This window comes from Fukomys damarensis, unplaced genomic scaffold (genome assembly GCF_012274545.1).
Source record: "Fukomys damarensis isolate Sample0158 unplaced genomic scaffold, DMR_v1.0_HiC HiC_scaffold_31, whole genome shotgun sequence".
Taxonomy (NCBI): domain Eukaryota; kingdom Metazoa; phylum Chordata; class Mammalia; order Rodentia; family Bathyergidae; genus Fukomys; species Fukomys damarensis.
Window position 1 is genome coordinate 26,611,162 of NW_022900943.1, and position 12,741 is coordinate 26,623,902.

Consider the following 12,741-nt stretch of genomic DNA (forward strand, 5'->3'; position numbering starts at 1 on the left):
TTCTTGACACTTTCTGGAGCAGTCTTCGCTCTTGAGTGTCTTTAGTTTTACTGTGGTGGCTGCCTCAATGTCCTGAATCAGTTTCAAACATTTACCTTTTGTGGTCATTTTGACTTTGTGGAAGAGCCAGAAGTCACACAATACCAGCTCTAATGGATAAGGTGGATGAGGACACTCCATTGTGTGTGTATGAGACAGAGAGAGAGAGAAAGAGAGAGAGAGAGAGAGAGAGAGAGAGAGAGACTGTCTTTCTGAAGGATGTCAGTTGGTAACAGTATAGACAGAATTTTTGAACACACATCAGAGAGACATGAAAGAGAACTTCTAGAACTGCTTCTGAAAGGGGCAAGAATGATAGATAAGTGTGTTTGAAGACAAGTGGAATATTTTAATAGCAATCTGCCTTTTACTGTAATAAGTTTTTGTTTAAATATTTACCACATATTTTTATTATACCTCACAGTATGCATTTATTTTAATGCTGCAGGATGGGTGGAGGATACTTACAGACAAGAATCACAATTCATGATGTGCTGCATTCTGCAAATTCTAGTGTAGCATTCTGCAAACATTAGATGTTCAGCCAACATTTGTGAGGATGTCGAACATCTAGGGCCATGATCCTATAAGTGAGAATGGAGCATGTAATCAGATCAGGCAATTGAGGAGTCACTTGAAGCATGCGATTAGCCACATAATTCAGACTCAAAGAACATCTTCTAACAGACAAGTTACTTTCCAAGGGGAAATTTGCCACCACATTGGTCTTCGTTAATCTTTCTCTTATCATCCATCTCTAAATTTTCCCTCTGCAGCTACAACTTTTGGGGGGACTGCAGAATATAATTCAGACAGCAGTTTAGAATTTCAGAATCAATTTTCAGAGGGCAACGTTGTATCAGGGATTGGAGAAGGAGAGCAACTGGGATTTTCTTGAGTAAATATGATACAGAGTAATTCAACTGTGAAGAGCACATATGAGACCCCCAGTGCATCTACATGTGGGGAGAAATGGGACTTTAAAGATGTGCTTTCATGTGGGGAAAGCCCTTTTTATTACAAATACACTTCCAGTAAGTGGCGGTTTTTATACCAAAATGGTGCCACATTCCTCGCACATCACCTGTCTCATGTGACAAAAGCATGGATTGTGCAAGCCGTCTCTGAGTGCTCTAAATTCTTTGGAGACTGTACAGATTATATTATATGATATTTATGGAAGTAAGTGCCTCTCTATTCAGTTGGCAGCAGCACTCACGGTATAACCCTCCCTCGTTTTCACAAGCACAAAATATCCCAGAAGGATTTTCAGGGGTGATGTCAGATAACAAGCAGTATTTGCTGCTTTTGTTTCCTTTTTAGTTTTCACATCACAGTAGCATGATTTAAAATTATTTTGACACATGTCCTTAAACAAATTCTCCTAAGAATATTTTTAATATAAGCAAATAAGAAATAGGAAAATTTCCAACTTTTCAAAGGCCCAAGTCTTTGTAAAACTGCAATGGTACTTAGGATATGAAAATTTGCAACGGATCATATGTGTACCCATTCACTGTGGTGCTTTTTAATTACATGTTTTGGGTGAGCACCAAAAAATAAGAGATGCTCCTTAGAAAGAAAGCATTTTTCTATTTCTTGGGATTTCTTTCCTTTGCACTAACAATTAATGCTATTCGTTTCATATGAAGACCCTCTTCTCTCCTGGGCTTAAGTACTAATATTCCTCGCCACGTGTTATCTCTGTTGGATGGGACTGGCTTCCTTATTTTTCTTACACAAGCCTTGCACTTTCCCTCCTCTCCTCCTTTCCCATGCTGTGCATCTTCCCTTCCTCTTCCTACCAAATGCTGCCTCTTCTTCAGCTCCAACCTCCAATCTCCTATTGTCAGATTTCAGCAATGATCCAAAATGTTTCTCTTGTTCTCTCTTAGTTATTACCTTCAGCTTTGTTTTTCTTTCATTTTATAGTAACACACACATATACAATACATAATTGCACAAATGTAATTTATGCAACACAATTAGTGGCCACACTGTGAACATACCTTGCAGTCATATCTAGGTCAGAGAAGAGAACATGAGCAGAACCTCAGAGCTAAACTAAATCGGGGAGCTAAAATCAGAGACCATCAGTAGCCATGCTTTGTAAATGTAGTTGAGTAATAACGTCTCTTTAAAGAAAAAAATTAATCATAGAAATGCTTTATATGTCTGTTTATACAGGTAGAGAATTAAAGGTGGAAAAAATTAGTGAAAGAAAAGGTTGGTGATGTCAGACAAATGATAAGTATAATATTTTGGTGAATTGAGTTTGCAATGCCTATGAGACATCTATCTGTAAGAATTGAGCTCTAGGCACCTAAAGCTAGGAGAACTTCATTTAAGTAAAGAATTTGAAGATTTCAGGAAGAAAGCTATAGAGTAGACCCTTGACTTACGAATTCAATTCATTTCTGAGGACTCATTGTAACTCAAATTGGTCAATTAAAGTCTCAGACTCCTCTACACAGCCTTCAAAGTCTCTCTCCTATGCACAGGCAGCTCTCAGTGTCCTTAGGGAGACCCTGGCCCAGAATTTCTCAGTCAACCCCACACAAGAAAGGGTGCTGTAATGTTTCTGCCAGGACTCTTTAATGGTTAAATCTGTATCTGAGACCATCTGGAAGCACAAGCAGCTGGTCTTCAGGTGGTACATAACTCAATACTTTGTTTGTAAGTTAAAACTAAAATTCTGGTTGTAATCCAAGTTCTTCATATGTCAGGCCAGTCCTAACTCAAGGGTCCACTGTACTTAAAATCAGGACTGTATAAACAGAAATCAAATGTAACTTATAAATGTAAGTTTCACAGGTAGATTACAGAAGAAATACTTGCAAAGAATTTTAAAAATGAAGTGTGGATGATTCTTGTTATCCCCAGTAGTCATGGTCTATAAAATCACCCCCAAACAGAATTAATAATACTAAAGTCCTTGGAAAAATACAAGGTTAGGTTCCAGGGAGCCTCTGGGCACAATATTTTCATCAATCCATAAATTAATAACCTTGTTTTGTGTGTGTTTCTGTTAAAAGACACCTTATTTAATATATATTGTTGACTCATTAGCACTCAGATCATGGCCAAGAGCATTAAACTCACACATGAATGAGCACAATCTCTTCTCAAGACACATTGCAGCCTTCTCGCTCTTAGACTATTAGGTAACACTTCAGGAATACACTTAGGAGCTATTTTAAACAGTGAAATCACCAACAAGAAGCGCAATAATGTGCAATGTGGTACCAAATTGACTAACAAAAAATGCTCATGGACAGTAGAAGTGGAACGAGAAGGCAGAGCATTCATGGCCTTGATGAACCTCAGCTGGGAGCACAGTCAGTGAGCTTCCATGCACAAGTACCCCGACTACGATTTGAGGGTTATGAATGAACTTCATGAGCAAAAAAATCTGCAGATAATGAAGTCCAACTGCTTTAAGGGAATTAGGAAAACATGCTGTCAATTAGGAGAGCAGAGTAAATATGTCAGTCGTCAGATCATATGAAGGAAACAGGATCACTTTCAGTGGATGGAAGATCAGTGTGTGGTGAGAGTCCAGAATTCTTAAGAGCTCCAAAGAGTCGCAAGGGAAAAGGCTAGAAAACTAAAAAGTTCCTAAAGAAAAAAGGTACGCTTTCCTGATCCAATTAACGACACATAAATTAAACTGAATCCAAGACATGCATTGGCCACTTGATTTGGGAAAGCAGCCAAAACGAAGTAGGCATTTTAAGGGTTAAGAAATCGAACTTGTTTGACAGCTCTATGTGAAGTGTTTGCCATCAGCTTGTTTTCAAATGTTTCAGCCTTCAGGAAAAGGAAGGAAGGAAGGAAGGTGCCATTGATGGGTAATAAAACGGCATAAAAAGAAATAAGATCATTTGACACATTTCCCTTTTTATAAATTTTGAACCTCTTGCCCATGAAGGCAACATCAGCTGACCCGGTGGATTAAAGTGCTTCTAAATGAGCATTGTTCATGCAGATTCACAAAGTAGCACCTTCTTAAACTTAGTGATGAAAAAAGTGCTCTAGCATGCTAAAACTAGGGACAACAATAGCTTGCAGGAGGTGGTACATTCTGAAACTTTGTGCCATGGTGGGAAAAATTTAAAATTGAAAAATGATATCTCCTGATCTGTCCCATTATGAGGCCACTAAATGCTCACTTTTACATCTGAATAATTGAAGTAAAATGAAAGATACTCTTGTTTTCAATTTGTAAAATGACTGTTAAGAACCAAAGAGAATTTGCTTACAAAAGAAGGAAAATGTTTTCAACTATTTTTATTACATGATTGGTAAACTTACACTTTTGTGTGAGGCAAAACAGTTCATGAAAAGGCCCCCTGTGAGTTAATCTATACAGTGTTATTTATGTTTTCAATCATTTCTACTACATTGTTGAAGTAAAATATTGACTAGCTAGAATAAAAGAAGGCATTTAAACAGTGGAAAGAAAATGACTATGTAAACATAGTTTGACAATTTAGGTCAATACAGCTAAAATACTTTTCAGTCTACAAAATGTTGACCCTTGAAGCCCTCGATACAATAAATATGTCAAAGTGAGGAATGAAAATGGTGAGCGTGGAGTTCCACCTTAAGCATGATTAAGTTCCTGATAGACTGACACCTCACCCCCCCTTCCCCAAATGAGAACTGTAGACTGAACAAAATACATAACTCAGCTACTTAAATCCACTGAACAGTGAACAAGCAAACAGCTTCTCCAGGAAGTCAATACTTGAAAGGCTTGCCATTTTTTTCTGTCCTGAGGAACAGAGGATAGAGTTCAAAGTCATAACAGCCATTGAAAAGCTAGAGGTATTCTGGAGCAGCCAGACAGCTTTGTGGAGGCCCAATTCTCACTAAAAACACTGCCCTAGCTTTTGACTAAATCCATAACCATGTATGTATAGGACAGAGTCAAAATAGCACAGGTAAAGATCAAAGAACTGAACTGGCATCAAGCTCTTTCCAAAAGAGAGCTTACATTGGGATTCTCAAGCCAATTGTCTGATAAAACAAAAGAATGAGCACTCTTCACAGAAGAGCGTCCCTAACTAACAGTCCTGATGAGCAGGAGATAATCCAAATGGCTTAATATATGAAACTCCAGGAACATATGGACCCCTTCTCAAGGAAAAATGTAACCAACAACAATCAATTACAATATCATCTAGAAATTAGATTAACAGGCAAAAAGTGTATGCAGACCACCAAGTATTGTAAGGTCGAGGATGTACATGAAGATAAGTCCATAAGGAATGAAAAGACAAGCCAAGCAAGTATGGTGGTGCACTCCTGTACTCCCAGTACTTGGGAGGCAGGAGGCTGAGGCAGGGGAATCACTGCAAGTTCAATGCCAGCCTGGGGTACACCGTGAGTTCAAGGTCAGGTGAAACCTTGTCTCCAAAAAAAAAAAAAAAGTAGGAATTCTCAGGGAGAATTAGAAACTCTAGGAAAGAAAAAAAATCTAAATTCACCAAATGAGCATAAAGCAAAATGAAGATGACCAAGAAGAGAATCCCGGAATGTTTTGTGGGTCATGACATACTATGCAGTGTCCAAGAAAGAAACGTGGGTAGCTGTTTCCCTTTCCTCCTGGGCCTCATGCTGAGCTATGTTCCGTTACTGCTGGGTTTTATATGTCATGAGGGCAGAGATCTTGTGAATGAGATTAATGTAATTACAAAAGACACCTAAGAGTTTACTCAGCTCTTCATATACATGAGGTTACAGCATAAAGACCATGACTATGTGGGGAGATGGCTCTCACAACAAAGCCAAATCTGCAGTGCCTTGTCGGACTCCAGAAGGAGAGAAATCAATTTCTGTTGTGTACAAGCTACCTAGTATATGATGCATTGTTGTAGCAGCCTAAATGGATTAAGATGCTTTCTTCCCAGTCTAATAAAAGTAATAATTTTAATAATAACTGTTAATTTTAAGACATTTGAATAGATTTTTATCATTTAAAACTTTAGCTGGCAGAAAATGCTATCGTTTCTACGTAAGGCAGGCGAAATTCTAAACTTGCTGTTTGGGAATGACTTTGCGCTTGGGAATAGTGGCACAAACCTGTAAACCAGCTGCTCAGGAGGCTGAAACAGGAGAATTGAAAGTTCAAGATCAGCCTGAGTAACATAACGAAACTCCATCTCCAAATAAAAAATGAAAAAGGGTAGGGACGTAACTCAGTGGTAAAGAGCTTGCCCCAAGTTCAAACCTCAGCAGTGAACAAAGAAATGACTCTGCCCCCTGAAACATTTCATCCCCTTGCTCTACCTAATGGTGAAGTTGAAACTCCCACTTCACTGTAACATGATATCTTTAAGTCTTTTGAAGTGATACCCAGAAGGGGAGTAGTAGCACACAGTTCACGATAGCTAAATCTTGGAAGAGGTCTATATGTCCATCAACGGATGAATGAAAAAAGAAAGTGCAATATTCATACACAGTGGAGTACTACTCAGCCGTAATGAAGGATAAACTGGAGTCATTTGGAGAAAAAACGGATGCACCTTAAGAACATAATATTGTTAAATCAGTCAGACACACAGTTTAAATATCATATGGTTCCTCTCATATGAGAAACCCAAAATATAAATGTAGAGCAAAATAAAATATACATAATAGGAAATAGGGAGATGCTGTGCAAAAAGGAAGGAGAGAGAAAGACAGAAAGGGAGGAGGAAGGGGAGGGGAAGGGGAGAAAAAAGAATTAAAATGTACATGCACCAAGCTCCCCCAGGAGGAATGTAATTATTATGTACTACAAACAATCAAGAAAAAGATAAAGTTGTAAAATCGCAACAAAAGACTCCAATTTCGTTTTAGGGTCTCCTCTGTAGAAGATGCATATCCTATAGGAGAAAGATTTCATCAGTTTTCTTTAGGTACCTTCTCTTACCATAGCAATAAACTAGTTTGAAAAGTTGAAAAACTCCATAAAGCAGACTGCAGGGCACCAAGGATCTAACTGCAGTGACGTGGAGTATGATTGGCAGGTTTCAGATGCTCAATTTGAATTACACACAAGCCTAGCATTCTTGTGCTGTGACCTTTCCTATATCCTCCACTGTCTCCTGAGCGGGGCTTTCAGTAGAGGGATCCTTACCCTTTTAGACGTGTCAGAATTTTTCATCAACAATGAACCTTGTAGGTGTTGGTCTGGTTAAAACTGTGCTTCGGGTATTGGCTTATGAAATTGGGAGGGGGTTGGCAGAGAAGGGTTAGAGATGTTGTTTTTATTGTTTTATTTCCTAGTAAGAAGAGGTATAACCTTACTGAGAGGGTGACAAATTCAGTTATAGTCAACCAGTACTTGACGGGCTTTATCAGAAAACCAAACAAGGATGGAGTGTGTATGCCTGCTACCAGCTGTCACAGTATTGAACAATGAATATTTGATGAAGACGACCTGCAAATACACACATCACCGTGGAAGTCAGCTGTAAGTAGCAACTAGCTGACAAAATTAACAAGAGAGGGCCTTGGTAGAGGATATCCAAAGAAAAGAAAAAACAAGAAAAGGAAACTGAAGATCTCCCAGTCCTTTTAGTTATTTAGGTGTGTATGGAAAGAACCTGCACACAAGGTAAGATTTTTGAAATGCATTTGCAGTTTTGTTAAGATAAATACCTGCTCTTCATCTCGGGCCACATGGAAAGTATAGTTGGGATAATTGTCAGATTTTCCACATTCGTCGTGCCAGGAAACACGGAAGCCGGTCTGCTGGAGATGGGGAGGTTCCCCTGTGCCTCGGAAGCAGTTGCCTGCTTCATGACAGGGCCGAGACGGGGCTGCCCCATTGCCTTGAATCCCGCAGGCCAGCCCCATATTTGGTTACTCTACTCAAAATCACTTTTTCCTGAAGGATTTTTAAAATGTCTCTTGCAAATAGACCTCTAACAAAGACACCTGTTTCCCACCCCAATTTCTCCCACCCCGAATGGCATTTTGCACTTTTAAGGGGAAATGTCATATGATCATTTTAAGCTACATGACAATCCCAGGCTGTCTCAAATGCTTGTCGTGGTAATTCAAGCTGGAGGGATCAAGTATTATTAAAATTATTTTCAAGTCGACCAAAAAATGTTTCCTTGTCTTCACCCACCCTCCTTCCCAGTTTTGGTGTTTTTTGTCTTTTTTTTTTTTTAGTGTGTACATTTTTGATACTTCAATTACCAAGCCCAAGCCGCTGTTTGACTTATCTTACATGCTTTAGTATGCCGAACTGTGAGTTTCCTGATGATCAGGAACTGGTCCCATCCAACTCTGATACTTCCCCTGCACAGTTCTACCCATTGCTCGTAGCCAGTCTCCGCCAGCAACGATGAGATCTGCGGTAACACGGAGACATATAAGGTCCTCGGTGGAACCAGCCTGGAACCATTCCAGGGGCCTGCAGCTCCTACATTTTTATTGTACCAACATTTCTTTAGTTCTTCCTCAGAAAAATAGAACAAGCCTGCTTACTGTAATAGAGAACAATGACTGTTTGATGAAGCCGACCTGCAAATACTTTCCACACTTTCTATTCAGCCTGCTGAAGGAGACGACTCATGAAAGAAACTCCACATCCATTTCCCCAGACAAAACCTTTAATAAAATGTAATATACCATAATTAAACCATCTTGCAGCACAGTAATGAACTTCCACATGTGCATTTTCTTTCTGAATTTTCATTCTGTTCATACATTTTTGAGCTCATCTCATAACATCTAATATTTTATGGCAAAAGCGTGGTATTGAAAATATAAATTCTGTGTTCTGTCAATCTGGAAAAGCTACGAATATTATCTGCTGGGGATTTCTGCATTTTTATCTCTGCTTCTCAGAATTTTTCCAATCCATATTAAGTTAAATAATTTCGAAGATTTTTTTTTCTTGAAAAATTGTTCTATTATTTATCTATTTTCAGAATGGGAAAAAGGTTGAATCTTGGCAATAGAGATACTGAAATAAAAAAAAGTGTATGATGGATTCTATGAGGCAGAAATGGTTGTAAATCTACCTTACTCTCCACAGTGTATAGTAGGTCTCCCTGTACACCTAAATGGGCAATAGCTGGGACAAGTTTGATATTTGGCTACGGAAAATCTGAAGGACAAAGAGAAGGGACACTGGGGTAGTCACATATGAAGAAGTATTATGGGGGCAAAACGCCACAAAGTAAATGAGAATTAAAAAAATACTTTGCATGTATCAGTAGAAGGCATCAGCTATAATGTTGAAATCGTTGTGTAGAAGTGAAACTGAAGAGGACTTCCTCTACGTCTTTGAGACTGGGAGAAAAGAGCTCTTCAGGACTCTCATATCTGTCGTTAGTATAAAGACTGAGGCAGAACTGATTTGTATCATTGCCTGGAGCAGAAGCAGAAAAGGGGACAGTGTGGGTGGTCACCACAACCCTAGACCTTCAGGAGGAGGAGGAGAAGGAAGAACTCAGGAGGAAGAGTCAGGCCAAGTAATAATAATTAAAGATAGGAATAAATGACCAAGTGCAGCTGCCTTGATAGTGGGGGTGGGCATGCTCTAAGCACAGAGATAGCTAAACTACTGTGAAAGCAGAGAAAAACTGCAGTTTCCTCCCTGCCTTTTAATTTCCTCTATTTCCTGGATGTCTACAGCACACTGCAAAGTCAGTCCAATCTGCGAGCTGGCTGTGGGGTATACACGCAGCAGTCTCCTACAAATCTTCTGGCTGAACCAGCGATTTCAGTTCCACATGCAGTCCACTCCTACCCTAGAGCTTTGTGCTCAGTGAGGGAAATCTGGTCTCCCTTGATATTATCCCCAGAGTTAGGAGGCACTAGAAACCAGACTGAGGGGCTGAGACAGAGAAGGGGTTAAGTGAGTTTCTCAAAATCCAGCAGAGAGTCGGTGACTGAAGGAGCTGACTGATTTTCTTGGCAGAAAGTTGGCATTCATTTTAAAGAATTTATTGGTTCTGTGCATAAGGTGTGCAGGGAGCATTTCATCTATGTATGCGTAATTATATATACCACACACATATAGTACATATATATACATATACTGCTTTTCTTCTTCAGCCCCGGAAAGAAGGTCCTTGGGGAAATCTAACTGATTTCTGCAATGCCTTGGCAGAGGGGTCATTAAGCTGGACTTACTGCCTGTACCTTGAGTGTGTATATGCCTAACCATGTATATGTATAATACATTGTTGTAATATAGATTTTATACAATCATGGTAAAAAATATAACATAAAAAGAGAGCCCATGATTGTCTAATGATTAATAAAACACCAAAAGATGCTGGTTTAAAAATTATTTAGATGGAACAGACCAAACTTGTCAGGATGCGCCAAGAATTACCTGAAAGCACTCGGGGATAATAATTTCTATTATATCCTGCGGGTTACAGAAAGTGGTCTCCTGGGCAATAGGATTTTTAAAATGTCAAGAAAGGGCTCTATCCTGAAATGCCTCCATTTAAATAATATCTTACTTGAATAGTAAGAGTACAAATATACTTCTCTTAATTTTTCAGTCTCTGTGTTAACCACAAAACAGAGTTATTTTAAGAAAGCAGTTTTTGAGAAGAGTAACTATGCCAAAAACTTAGGATCTCAGGAATTTCTAATACAGTGATAAATAGTGAACACATAATAAATATGTATTCTGACCAAAACGTCTCCAGGATTTCTTGCGTCACAGTACCTCAAGGAAATAGCACATTTTCAGCATGGAGGACTGGGTCTTATCACCAACCTCATACCTGGGCATTGTATTTGCATTTTAAAGGAGACCAGGGGTCTGCAGGAGTTGCCAAAAGGATGGGGCTGGGACTAACAACAAACAACTCTGTAGGTATGAGAATGTTGTCCACATTACAATATAGCCACAAAAGGTAAGCCACATACCGTGTGTCAGAGGCGTCAGTATTGATTTATCGCGGAAGGAGATTGGGACAGGCTTTTCTAGTAAACTATAGAATTCAGCTTCAATTACAACAATTCAGTTTTGATCCACTAAATATCCTGACACTTCACATAATATTTTACTGCTCACAATAAAGGAAACAAAGTGGGGAAGGAGAGAAGAAAAGAGACTCCATTGGTTTCTAGTGTAGTCTTGAAGGACATTTCCATTCATAAATGCAAATCACTGGAGAGCCTGAAGAAGTGAAAGGCTGTCTTTTCGTAAGCTGATAAGACAAAATCTAGACTCCATTATGCAAGTCTGGAGGAAAGGATGGTTTATAAACATTGGCTTTGCAGCCCATCAGGGCACCAGGACTGTGCGTTGCCAAGATACACCTCCAACGCTGAAATGAAATAAGAAGAGCCATGTTTACATTAACATCCCCATTTGATTCACTGTTTGATTTGGAGGAAAGAGAGGGAAGACCTGACCTGCCATGTGTCCGGAACAGCGAGAAGACAGGCCACGGGGAGGAGTGGTACACTCAGTGCCCATCGGGGACAATAAGTAAAGTGGGCATTTTCATGCCCCAAAGTCCCATTTTTCACCCTTGCCCACCCCACAGCTCCACCACTGTAACTTGATATGACAGAAGAGACTGACAAACCTCCTGAGCACACGAAAGATGTCTGTGAAAGCAGTGATTTTGCAGAGTAGCAAAAACAGCAGAGGTCTTGCAGTATGGCAAGAGGGGCTTTGGAAAAATGCCACTTCTAGTCATAGGAAAATGAACAAGAAGGTCTCACTTGTCATCAAGTTTGCCATATATGAACTTCCTCTGCCATAGACTTAGTTGCTTTTTAGGCAAATAAACAAAAGTGGGAATGCTAGACCTGAATGCCCCAAAGATAGCGTTTTTAATCTGGACACTCAATGCCCAAACCTTTTGAGGAAAAAAAAAAGAGTCTGAGGAAGCGTCAGCAAACAGAACCGTGCGCATCAGTGATTCCAGGCTATTTTTCACGTGGCTCAGACACGTGACAGACTCACGGATGAGCTGCACTTGATGGCGTGAGAGTGCAGATACTGTGCTGAGTGATGTTTCCAGTAAAAGTGAAAGCACCAAATTTGCAGTATAGACCATCTCTGATTCACAGTGCATGGACAGAACAATTTTTGACTTTATGATGGTGTGAGATGTACCCGTACATCCATTTTTTAATTTGTAGAACAGTAGTCAGTAAATTGCATGAAATATTCAATACTTTATTATAAGATAGACTGTGTTAGGTTATTTTCCCCCCATTATAGACTAATTGAAGGGTTCTAAGCATGTTCAAGGTAGATAAGGTTAGGTTATGCTCTTTGGTAGGTTAGGTATATTAAATGCATTTTCAGCTTACAATATTTCCAATTTATGATGGAAAGACACAGCCCCCTTTTTAAGTCAAGGAGCACCTGTAGTTTACATGTTGTTCTAAAACGAAATTCATAGCTATTCTTAGAGCAACACTAATCTTTCTCATCTAAATTTCAACTTTTTGGAGTGAAATAGGCATCCAAATAATGAGGAAGTCACTGAAAGTAATGCCCTTCACTGTTCGAGAACCTATGTGGAAAGCTACTTAAAGCACAGTTCCAGCAGATATTAACTTCTCTGAACATACCATCAAAATCTAGATGTGAGACTGTCGTACCTATGAATATCTCAGGTCATGGCTGAAAAGAACTGATCAACATAATGTATTTCCTTTGATTTTATCACAATTTTTGAACATGAGGATTTTTTTTTTTTTTTTTTTTTT